This window comes from Hyaena hyaena, unplaced genomic scaffold, assembly GCF_003009895.1.
Source record: "Hyaena hyaena isolate Hyena2069 unplaced genomic scaffold, ASM300989v1 scaffold_596, whole genome shotgun sequence".
NCBI classification, from domain to species: Eukaryota; Metazoa; Chordata; class Mammalia; order Carnivora; family Hyaenidae; genus Hyaena; species Hyaena hyaena.
This window is the reverse complement of record NW_024081228.1, coordinates 989,400-1,002,309: the sequence shown is the minus strand read 5'-3', so window position 1 is coordinate 1,002,309 and position 12,910 is coordinate 989,400. Positions and strand designations below refer to the sequence as shown.

General features: G+C 36.3%; 1 protein-coding gene across 6 annotated transcripts in view; it reads right to left on the bottom strand.

The window, feature by feature from the left end:
* Positions 1-12,910, bottom strand: part of PTPRK (protein tyrosine phosphatase receptor type K) — a 561,746-nt gene that overhangs the window by 240,631 nt on the left and 308,205 nt on the right. The window lies entirely within an intron of this gene.

Here is a 12,910-nt window from a genome sequence, read left to right as displayed (position 1 = left end):
AAATAAATGCATTGTTTCCAAAATGACAGTAGAATAATCACAGTTACAGAGTAGTTGGAATGATTGAAACACAAGAAAGCTCACAAATCTGTTTCTTACTGATATTTATCTAAATCTTGCTTCAAGTAGTGTTTTTCTAAATACCACTATGCACATGCAGTTAGTTTATGTACTGCAGAATGTTACTGTTGTGTGGTGAAAGAAGAGTGTGAGCTCTAGAGTCAGACTTGGGTTACAATGTGAGGCCAGCCCCTTAGAGCCACATGGCCTGAGCAACTCTACCTGCCAGCCTCAGGTTTCCTGGGGGTAAAATGGGGATATTAAGAGGTGTCATGAAACTAGAGAAACAATGTATGTAAACCTTCTATAACAGCACCTAGAACGCTGTAAATGTATTACAATGGTTGCATTTTTATTAACTTATACTGAACATTTACATTGTTTTATTTAATTTATATTTACCATAAATAAATGTCTTAATCATGTTCATTATGCCTTGTTCCATCAGTTACTAAAATTAGCTTATGCTCAGCTACCTTCATCACCAATGTACATTGTAAGTGCAGATATTTTAAGCATGAAATTTTAGTGGGAAACCAGGTCTCTAGGGACATGACTTGCTTACTGACATATTTAATTTAAAAGAAAAGCCATATTTCCAGATAACTTAGTGCAGGGCATAATGTGGGGCTAAAACTCACAACACTGAGCTTGAGAACTGTGCTGAGATCAGGGGTCAGACATTTAACTAAATGAGCCACTACCCTCCACCACCCTCATCACCCCTCACCAACCCTCCAGATAACTTTTCAGTTTCCATCTTGCTATTAACTAAATGTCGAGAGTTCCTTCTTTAGTTGGAAATGGAAGGGAGTAGTCTTTCTTCTAAGAAAATGGAAGTTTTCTTAGCCCCCTCATGGAAAGAAAGAGAGGAAGGAATTAGTATCAGGTAGAAAGAAAACATTATAGAATGTTATAACTTCATGACTAGATATTGCCACAGCTACATATGAAAATTATAAGATCCCAAAGATTATGTGTCTCACTCATTGTTACTAACAACAAATATAAGGATTAACCTACAATAACTGCTCAAAAATGTTATTCAAATCAATAAAATATTAAGAGTGCTCTTATGTTTATAATAAAATAATTTTTGCTATTTAAAGTGAATTGAAGAGACAAAAGATGGAAAGGGTAAAACTAGTGATATTTAAAACAAACTATTTTATTTGGTATTTCAGATATATTCCTTATAAGAATCAAAGAAAGCACACACATTCAGCAAAAGGGTATACTTCTATAACCCGGCAGGAAGACATGTGCTACTACTAATAAAAGATACTTATAAAAATATCTTCAATTATATTCAATAAAGGCATGGGTATCAACAAAATGTTGTATTTTCAGTATCAAAAGAAGATTATCAGTATCAATTGCCTAAGCCCATTGTAAATAAACAAGATACTTTAAAATTTTAGGCAGGTAAAGAGAAAATTTACAGTGTTGGATACTTCTTAAAAAATAATTGTTATAAATTTTTTATAATCATCTTAAGAGTAATTTCATTTAACACCTTACGCTCAAGATGGCAAAAGGTCACTAAAATATTGCCAGACATATTTTTATGAGATAAATTCAATTATAATTGTTGTGACTATTCTAGCCACAATTTAGACATAGAATCCAATTATCCATTTCATTTTCATTTATACCTCATGGGCTGGATCATTTATCATGTTTCATGATAATGATCAGAAGACACATGGAAAGTGATTTCTGGAGGTAACAAATTACCTACCATATTAGCATAGCTCACAAGATCCCGTCAACAGCTACTATGCATAAATATGAGGTAATTAAATTTACAATGTGCTGGAGTGTTTGATACGCTACTTGCTTCCTTCACAGCTGCCAAAAATCTGGGTTGCTAAATGTGGCAAACCCGTTTGGTTGCAAATCAGGAATCATTATGCCCCAGAACTCCAACAGGTAGCCGGTACGCAGTGACTCAAGATGCTGAGATGCATCTCTCATCATCTGGTATTATTACTTGCCACCAAACCATCCATCATTCCTGCAGAGACAGCCTGAAACGATAGTCATGGACCTTCACATTACTGCTCCTTGAACTCTGTCTCATCCATCTTTTGCATCATTCCTGATTCACAACTAAGTACCCTCTGCCGGCTGCAAAACCAAGTGTGAACTTGTAATACCTTCAATTTACAGTGCGTTTCTAATACAAATTGATTTCTCTTCATTATGGAGCCACTGTTTAGAAAAGACTCTTCACCTTTGCTGATGCCAAAAGACAATTTTTAAAAGTCCGAGTCATAGAATTCCAGTAGTTGTAGGGAAATGTTTTATAAGTTAGGCTTCAGAATTGCATTCAAATTTCAATTTGATTAATATTTGTAAATATTTATCTATAAAACTCAGAAATACAAACATAGATAATAGCAGACATCGATGCCTCTGCATACAAAGGGTACACCCACTGAAAAGGTAGCTGTAACATGTATACAAAGGCAATATTTCGGTCTAAAATTTATTAATCAGTTTCAAATATGTTTGAAGTAAAAATAAGAACTTTAAATTACTTAATATGTTGAAATTGCAAAACGTGTTTATCCTAAACACAATACAAACAAAAGAAAAGAATTCAAAGTTAGATACGATAAAACTTGTAAAAACTGCCTTTAAAAATAAATCTCTCACACCCATCTTTCCCTTCTTCCCTTCTAAGAGAACCTTCAAAGATGATACCCATTACATAGTGGTTGGCATACAGTAAACTATCCAAGACTAAAGGGTTTTAATTCCGCTCCATCTGAATGCTGTTATAAATGTTTAATAAATCAAAATGATCAAAATGTTCCCAGTGGCAGATTGGGATTCGGTTTCCAATTCAAATTCTCTTTAATATATGACTCTCTGACATCTTGCATTTCTGCCATCTACGTTGAATCCCAAACACCCCGCTTTTCATCATTACCATGCATCAACCAGTCTGGTCATGAAAACTACTTTTGAACAATCCTGCACAATACAAAGAAAAGTCAAACCTGGTGGGGATTTTTAAGATAGGAAAATTACTGCAGATGAGAACACTTTATCTACTCTTAGGTAAATATTTTTAAACCACCTGCTGCAGTGAATACCATTCTTTTAGGATGGAGAAATGCAGCTGGACCAATGTCTTAGAAAATACCCCTCCTTCTAATGTTTCAATACACTGCTGCAAGAAAAAGGTGTGTTTAGGAACATTAAAATCAGGGACAATCAAATTCTGAAGAGCAGAGAAAGTGAAATCTTTAGAGAGCTTATTTCTATGAAGAATAGTTTTTACATGCAACAGAAAGCATTTCACTTAGCCTCAAATCCAATGAACCAGCAGTGAAAAAATATTTACACATGATATGTTTTCCATGTGTGTGTGTTTTTTTTTTTTTTTTAATGTGGATCATGTCAGGAATAAAGAAAAAAAGACAGTATCTCTAAACAGGGTTGTCTTTCTAAATTTTCCATTTAATTGAATACATCTGCTTTTATACTAAGTTTAACAACATGAAAAATTATAATAATATTGGCTAAAGTCTATGAAATGTGAGCTTACAAAATACAAAAGTGTTTCTGTGCATTGAGTACTTATTGTTTCATTTGTCTAGTGTTGAATCCCTATTTGACATCCTATAATTAGTCAAAACCTTTCCCAGCATGCCTAAAGATTTTAAAACGGTCTCTGTTAGTAACACAACCAAAAGCTTACAATTGAAATTATGATCTATGCTATTAAAAGTTTTTCTACAAATCTTCTGATTTCTGTCCATAATACCATATATTGCACCTAGAACACCAAGCTGATTGTTCCTTCCCCTGTCATCATCTCTCACCCTCGACTTGCTCTTTCCAACAAATACTCCCCCCAAGAACACCTCACCATCTCAAGCTTTTATGACTGTTAGAGTCCCTTCAACTGACTCCATGGAAAGTCACTGTTCTCTGAATCATCCCCCATTCTGGTTTTCTGAGACAATTATGAACACGAGTAACCTACTTCAAAACTCCCCAAAGTCCCCAAATCAAATCAGATTACAAAATGTATTTCTATTTCTTAGCCTGGATTCAAATTCCTCCACAATTAGGCCTCAAAGTGTACTTTCAGGTTCATCTTAGACTCTTCCGCTGGAAAACACGATGCGGTAGTCAATATTTAACACTGTTCACAAGAGCACATGGTTTCCCATACCTTCTGCTTAAATTCCTTACCTCCAGCTATCAAGATCCCGCCCTCCATCAGTGGTATGATGAAACTCCATCTCCTCCCCAGGGCATTCCCTGCCCACCAACAGCAGTAATCTGCTCTACAGATTAAATCCATGTCTTTCATAAGGCATTCTACAACCCATGTTCTTTTTGTTTCTTCAGCAACAATCATTTGACTCTATCTGCTGGGTATTGGCCAAGGTGCTATCTATAGAGACACAGCAATGAAGGAGCAAAGGGGATAGTCCTTGTCGTTCTAAGTCTAGTGATGGAGGCAGATGTTAGGAACACATTTTTTCTCTTATGAAGACTAATATAGAAATGCCACAGGCAGAAAAAGCTGAGGCTTTAAGGTGGAAGACAGCATGCTGTGTTAAAGCCAGTGAAACCAAGCCAGTGTTGCTAGAGTTTGGTGAGCAAGGGAGCATCTCATGAAGGACTGACCGGGGCAGAAACAGATGAAGGTGGCCTTGGACACTATGATGAGATACAGTAATATATGTGAAAACTGCCTTTTCAAATAAATCTCTCACTTACACCCATTTTTTTTCCTTCTTCATGAACAAAATCCCATGAGAACCTGGGGAGCACAGTTTGACTGACTTTGTGTAGTCCAAGTAGTCTGACTGCCGTGGGAATACTGACTTGGAGGAGGTAGGTGTTGATGTGGGGAGAGCAATGAGGGTGCTTTTTATAGAAGCAGGTGACTCAATGGAAGTGATGGCAGTGAAGGTAAACAAAGTACTGGGCACCCAGAGGATATGTAATAAAATTCAGACAAATGAAGGAAATCACCAATTAATACACATTATTTCTGTTTACAGTATCTCAACCCTGCAAATGTATTTGAGGCTATTGTCTTGTGCAAATATTTGTTCTGCACATACTAATAGAAGACATTACATAAAGAGCTAAATAATTCTGGAGAAGAAATGTATAAAACAAAATTGATAATACTCTCCTGTTCTAGAAAATAACTATCATTTGGCCTTCAGGTATTTTGAAAAAAAAAAATTGAGAAGAAACCAGAATGAATGTGAAATAAGGACATGAAATAATATAAAATAGGAATATGAAAGCATGCATATATTTGAAAAGAGAAGAAGTGCAGGTGGGGGAAACAACAAAAGCAAAGGCCTTGAGGCAGGGGTATGTGTGGAGGATTCAGTATGTCTGTGGTGGACTGAGAAAGGAGGTGAGTGACAGGAAATAAATTTTGATTGATACCCGTGGATATTTCATTTAAGGCCTTTTGTATCAGGAAAGAGCTGTGATTTCTTTCCCCCTTGATGTGAAGGGAAGCTGTTGGAGGGTAACAGGAAACGTGAAAGCAGCAATGGACTCCTCCATATGTATTTGAAGATGAAAGAAAACACCAATGGCAATTAGGAAGATGTAAATAACCATGTGGGTAAAATTTCTTCCTAACAAGGGAACAGGTAACTATGCAGTTGTTGTTTGTTTGTTTTAACACAATGACAGATTCTGTGCCATAACCACTAAATCTGATTCCAAATTGTGCGATACTGCAGAAAGACAACAAAATATTTTCTTAGTTTAAGGTTCAGAAAGCAGAAAATGAGAGCAAAGCAAAGTTAACTTCCAAAGTACATCCTAAATTTAGAAGTAACCCTGTCCTTTACCTGGTAAGAAATGAGAACACATCTGTAAGTCATGATTTTTCCAAAAAACAAACACTGGAGCTAAGATAAAGTGGTATAAAGAGAAGTTGTCATGGATTTACATGTTAAGAAAAACTGCCCGCATTTTGCCATGATTATTTAATCTCTGTTCAATTCTCATTCTCAACCCTCACTTTAAACACCAGAATGGTACAACTTTTTCTATTTCATAGAAACTGATCACTATGAAGTAAACACGATCCGTGCCAAGGGCTAACAAAATATAAACGTTTACCTGTTCTTATTTATGTTGGCTTTATGAATGTTTTTAATTCTTTCTAGACTAAATGTTTCTTAGAAAAGGAAATAACATGATTTATATTAACCCAGATGGAAAGAAAAGTGCTTTTTCAGTAAAATGATAAACTTTGTGAAACAAGTTGGTTTTGACTGATTTACTGAATATTTGATTTCTACCTAACATTTTGTGAATGTTTTCTGTTTTCTGTGTATTTCTTAGTTTGTATTATTAGTAAGTCAGGACCCTGATGACATTTTACTAGTAAATGGAACGTGTATTTGCTAGCTTTTAAAAGGATGTGAACATCTCAGTGGTAAACAGTTTATGTTAACTGTAGAAAGCTAACCACCAAAACTCACACGTCAGTATTAACACTGGTAACAGAAGCCTACTACTATTGACTCTGGAAGATGAAGTGGTGGGAGAGGAGACTTGAGAATTATCACTCATGAATTAATGTCCCACATACCTCCACAACCTTTACATTGCCGTCTTTACTCATTGTACTGCTAAAAATACTATGAATTAGCTCTCTGCCTCACTAATTGATTTCAATGTCAGCTATAGAAGTTCTGTTTAATTAACATTCTATCAGACTCTCACAGTACAACATTATTTACCAAAATAGTTACTAGAGGGTTTTAATGGAATAGCTCCTTAGATATGGTATCTTCTTTTTGTTAGAGGGTCTTACTTTTTCCTGTAGAATTAGAAATGTGACCAAAATCAAAGTCAAAAGTCTGTCCCAACACATTTAATACTTCTATATCTTCTATAAAATTAATTAGATTATAAATTGCTTGAGAGCTGGAACAATGTCTGCTGTTTCTTTGCAATTTCCTGATGCCTATAACTTAACCATTTTAAATACTCAATAAAGGCGGCTAGCTGATTTTCCAATGCAGTTGCAAACTGACTTCATTGCTTCCTTTTTAGTTTGGGGTAAGGGAAAGAAAAATAGTCAGCAGGGAAGGGAATATAAATTACAAAGACACTGTTAGTTGGTGAAGTTAATAGAAGTCTTCTGTAAGAAATGGACCCAAATTACATTTATCACAAACTCTCAAGGCAAGTACAGGCTTAAGAATAGTGCTCTGAAATCAAATTCCCTGGAGTTCACAGAAAGAATTCTTCGGTATGCAAATCATTCTGCTTCCTCTTTGATCTTTCTCAAATTCTTATGAAGCAGCTCCAACAAAAGCAAACTCCCCCAAGATTCACTATATAAGACAGTGACCAGCACCTCAACTGCTAAACATTATGTAGAGCTCTGCACATGAATCACCTATGACAATACACTCAAAAATCCTATGGGGAAGAACTGATTGCATTTTTATTTTTAAAACTAACAAAACAAATAACATGAAAATGACCGTGTGGGCAAAATCAGCACTGCACTCTACCATTTTCATGAAGGAGACTAAGAAAACCCAGAGGAGGAGGAAATTAATACGAAATAAGTATTTGAAATAATGGTGTACAAAAATGGATGAAACAGAGTTTCTGTAATAACATACTGTCTAAAATGAGGACATCTAGTATCCTTTTGCTCAGAGTTTAAAAATGTACCAGACATCTTGTACATTGAATCACCTGAATTATAAGCAGCTACAATGAATGAGAGGAGACTCCAAATGTTTCTTTTATCATACTCAAGGGTAGCAAAGTAAAATGTTAAAGCATGCAACTTTTGGAGCCTCTGCCAAATTTGAGACATTTTGGTGCCCGACTTGACTGTATGTGCTTTCCTAACTGTATAGGGGCAGGAAGTTGTTAATTCACATGCTCTTAGACTTTCTTTACAGTTCAGATTTCATAAAATATAGATGTTTAAACTGAATTCTCCCAGATAACTCCAAACTTCCTGTCAAGGTGACTAGTTTTCACAACAGAAGCAAGAAAAAGGGATATTCAAGTCACCATAAAGAAAAAGGATCTTTTTATGAATGCATTAAGTCTGACAGCTGTGCTATGAGAAGTAGTTAACAGTCAATAGCATGGAGTATTAAGCAGCGTGCTGAAGGATTCGAGCCAGAAATCCCTTCAACCACCAATGAACAAAAGTATGAATATCTCGCGTTTTCCACTTCCCAAATGTCCTGGCTTCAGGTATTTAAATGAAATATTCAGACCTAATTTTTAATATTCTATACAAACGGACTAGAAACATAGTCAACATATTGATCATGTCAAAATTATTTTTAAGTGAAAGAAATCCATGCCAAACTTAAAGTCATCCTTACTAGCTCATAGAGGAGAGACACATTTAGACACTACAAAAAAAGGTGCTATGACCCTTTCCTGGATCCCAGAGAGCTCCACACCATGTGTGGGTGAGGCAGCACCCGGCTCATCAACCACCCCCTTTGTCTTAGTTTGTCTCAGTCCTCCCTCCGTGACTTCGGCAAAATAATTGCATTTATTAATTGTTAGAGAAGTATCAATCGTCTACCCGTCTACCCAAAAATATTGTGGGAGATGCTGTAGCAAATGAAGATAAACTAGATGGGCTCTGATGCAGGAGACTAAGAAAACCCAGAGGAGGAGGAAAATTAATAGGAAATAAGTGTTTGAAATAATGGTGTACAAAAATGGATGAAACAGAGTTTCAAAAACTACAAATGATTTCAATAAGAACAGAACTTGAAAAGTCCAAATGGAAGGGCACCTGGGTGGCTCAGTCAGTTGAGCGTCGTACTGCGGCTCAGGTCATGATCTCACGGTTCCAGGATTACTGCCCCATGTCCAGCTTTGAGCTGACAGCTTGAAGCCTGGAGCCTGCTTCACATTCTGTGTCCCCTTTTCTCTCTGCCCCTCCCCTGCTTGTACACACATGTGCACTCTCTTTCTCTCTCAAAAATAGACATTTTTTAAAATACTTAAAAAATAAACATATTATAAAAAAGAAGAAAGAAAAGAAAAGTCCAAAGGGACATGCAGTTACTTTGGACTTCCTTCCTTCTCCACCTGTGTGGTGAGTAACTGGCTCCGAGCAAGTGATTCCATTAACAGCATGCCATTCACCAAATAAGCTATGATCCCACTCCATACTTGTCCCACTTATTATGAGAACACGTTTCTCCCGCATGACAAAATTCCACAGTGTATGTCCTTCAAAATTACATTATACACTCTTTTAAAATATTTCCGCAGTTCCTATCTTACCTTAATAACTCTCTCTGAATAACACTGCTTATACTCTGGAAACCCATGTACAAATGTTCTCTACTGGACGTTGCAGTTGTCTTTCCACAGGCAACCATGCAACTTTTGATACTTATGGGAGGTGGTAACCTCTCTATCCCCAAGTGGATGAGATCAAAGAAATATGTATCTATACTGTTATCCTCTGGTCCTGAGGAGACCCCTGTTGAGGATAGAAGACAAAACTATGGACTAAGAGAGAAGGACTGGAAAGCACTTTGATATTTCATAACTAAATGAGCCAGTCCTGAAACCTACATCTGTACCCTCCAGGTACAAAAGTCAGTAAGTACCCTTATTTTTAAGCTAGGTTGAATTGTCTTACAAAGGGAAGTATCAACAACAATCCAGATCCCTTATCATGTTTAACACCAAAGATTGTTGCAAAGGTCCACCCACACAGAGTAAGACTGGGTTCAGCCACCCACCCGGCTTTCACTATGGATAGAGGTCACCAGTATTCACTAGGAATAGATAAAAATATTAAGTGAATTATGTCCAGAGCATTTTGATGATGGCTCACAGCTGGCACTAAAATTTAAAAACCAAACCAATGAAAGAGACAAACAAAAACCCTGTATTTTTCACATTAAATAACTTAAAATGTAACAAGCTTCACAAATAAAAACACAAGAAAAGCATAACTAACAGATAGAATTGAAATCAAGCATCAGTTGTAGTAGACAGAATTTTACAGAAGTTTCTTGTGGGTCAGTGGCTTCGAAATGTAAATAGACCCTTGATTTAGAGAGGTGGAGAAGAAAGAAGATTGCGGATGAGGCAAAGGATGAAAATCTATTATGTAACTTAGACTACAAAGTCAGTACTTTTAGTTTGAACTTGTAAACACCATTTCAACCTATACTTCACATTTTTTACACTTCAATTTTGTAGAAACATTGAGCAAAAACATCTGTTCCTCATCTCATCTCTGTAAAAACTTTTTGTCAATAAAGATCAGCTTCCGCAAGCTAAAGACATTATCATTACTCAAAATGATCTGAAAGCAAGGCTAAAGTCATGACAAAGTAAATTCTGTTTCAGCATACTATTCTTTCTTTTTCTTTTTCTTTTTTCTTTTTTTTTTGTTACTTCTTCGGGCATTGGGAACACAGAGATCAATACTCTTCAACGCCAGAATTTTGCAGTAAAATTTTCATTTGTAACAAACAGTTGCAAAAGGGTCTTAAGCATGCCCTGTCACTTTCAGTTTAGGAGAAAATGCACTAATAAACTCTTACCCTTGGGTCATTTTTGACAACAGGCAATACTATGCCAGCTCTTATTAAAGACGATTCATATCACTGCCCTCAAAATTTCCTTTAAAATTACCATCTTTTGTATCGAAGTAACAGAATGTCAGCTTTAAAACTGCCAATGAGAGACAGGACCTGTCACCATAGTTAATTTTCAGCACTGTTTTAACACCAGGACAGCTGACCCCAAAGGGTGGGGTTTTTTGTTAACAATATTTATTTGGTGGTTATTTGCATGGCCAAGAAAAATTATTGCTTTATATTACTTTTCAAATAAAACAGCAAGCGAAGTATCACCTGTAAGTATTACATATGTAACAACTGAAAATATGTTGAAAAGAAAATAAAACTCCCCAAACTATCAAAATGTTTCTAAAATGTTAGCAGATTCTGGATAGCAAAGTTCAAAGTCTTTTAACTCAACAGGTCCCATATAGTCGAAAGCTAACAGGTTAAATGGCAGAGCGTTCTTTAAAAAAGAAAAAAAAGAAGCCAAAATTTTCTATGAAATCCAAGGATTCTCCTTTTATATATCTTATCGAAACATTTATTCCACAAGCAACACTCCTACCACAGGCATAATACATTTGTGTCCAGGTTTTAAAAAAAAAAACTTTGATAAAATGATAAAATCTACTTTTTGATTCAGATCAATAAGAGAGATCCAGTAATGCCAAAACAAATCGCTTCTAAAATACACAGACATAAAACAGCTATATGAAAAAAGGAACTGTATCTTTAAAAGGGAGCACCCAGATGAAAGCTTCAACTCTGCTTTCTATAAACTGTTGCATTCACCACAAGACCACTTATTCAAAAGATTATATATACTTATATAAGAAACACACAATGCACACACATATATATATATATAAATAACTATAAGGTGTTCAAAAGGGCTCTAACTGCACTATTCGAACCCACCAGCTCCTTCAGTGGCTGTATCAAATGCATATACACTACTTGCAGACACAGTGGGCGTGATGATTTCTGGACACACACCCTCCAGTAGCCAAGGCATGCTAATCACTCTGAAGACTACCCAAGGTCACCTTTGGGCTTTCTGAAGTAGGCTCAAGTGAGAAAGATGCTAGCACAGTCTCAATTGAGAGGAGTACGCAAGCATCTATGAACATAAAAATTGTCCCTGCCTGAACGTTTCCTGAGCACTGAACGCTGAAACGGTATCATACTTTCTTATTGTTCAGTTAACTGGGGTTGTGACTTCATGAACTGAAGCAGAGCCTATGAGCTGACTCTGGAGACACAAGAGAAGTTTTATTTAAAACAACTCATATCCAGGGTACATATGGGTGGCTCAGTCGGTTAAGCGTCTGACTTTGGCTCAGGTCATGATCTCGCTGTTCGTGAGGTCAAGCCCTGCATCGGGCTCTGTGCTGATAGGTTGGAGCCTGGGGCCTGCTTTGGATTCTGTGTCTCCCTCTTTCTCTGCCCCTCCCTAACTCACACTCTGTCATTCTTTCTCTCAAAAAATAAATAAATGCAAAAAAAAATTTAAAGTAAGTTATATTCAACCTACAAAGACAAACTCTTTTTTTAAATGAGCTATAAGATGACTAAAGAAAAAAACACTGTAAAGGGCTGGTAACATTATAAGATAAAGCTGTGATGGAAAAGAATGAGCCCAACATCAGGAGTCAAGAAATGCAGGGTTAAATTTTGGTTCAGTCAATTATTAGATTTCTATGGCTCTGGGCAATTATCAAATAGTCTGAATTTCAATTTTCTTCTCTCCCAAGAATTAAAAGTTAAAGTATTAAAATCAAGTAAATCTTAAAATGAAATAAAGTATATAAAGACATTTGATATCAAGGATTTAAAACAGATTAACTTGAATATGGATCTATCTCATGTTCTGCTTCCAGCCTCTGGGCCTTGACACGTCCCTTGTCCTCTGCCTGGCACTCCTACTGGCACTGCTTTCCCTCGTCCCTGTGCCCACATCCACATCCCTCATCCCTCATCCCTCACCTGGATGCCTTTTCTCAACCTTTAGATCCCATCTCAAAGAAAACTCGCTCACAAACACCTTGCTTGATGCCTTGGACAAATCTCAGTCTAGGTTAGACCTTATTAGGATCTCCTAAACTTAAGGAGACTTAGGTGGTTTATAATTATTTGCATTTGTGTCATTATTGATTGATGCTGGAGTCTGTTCAACTGTATTTCCTCTACATTTTCACATAGGAAAGAGATTACTCATTTTTAAGGGTTCAGCTCTACTGCCACCTATCAAA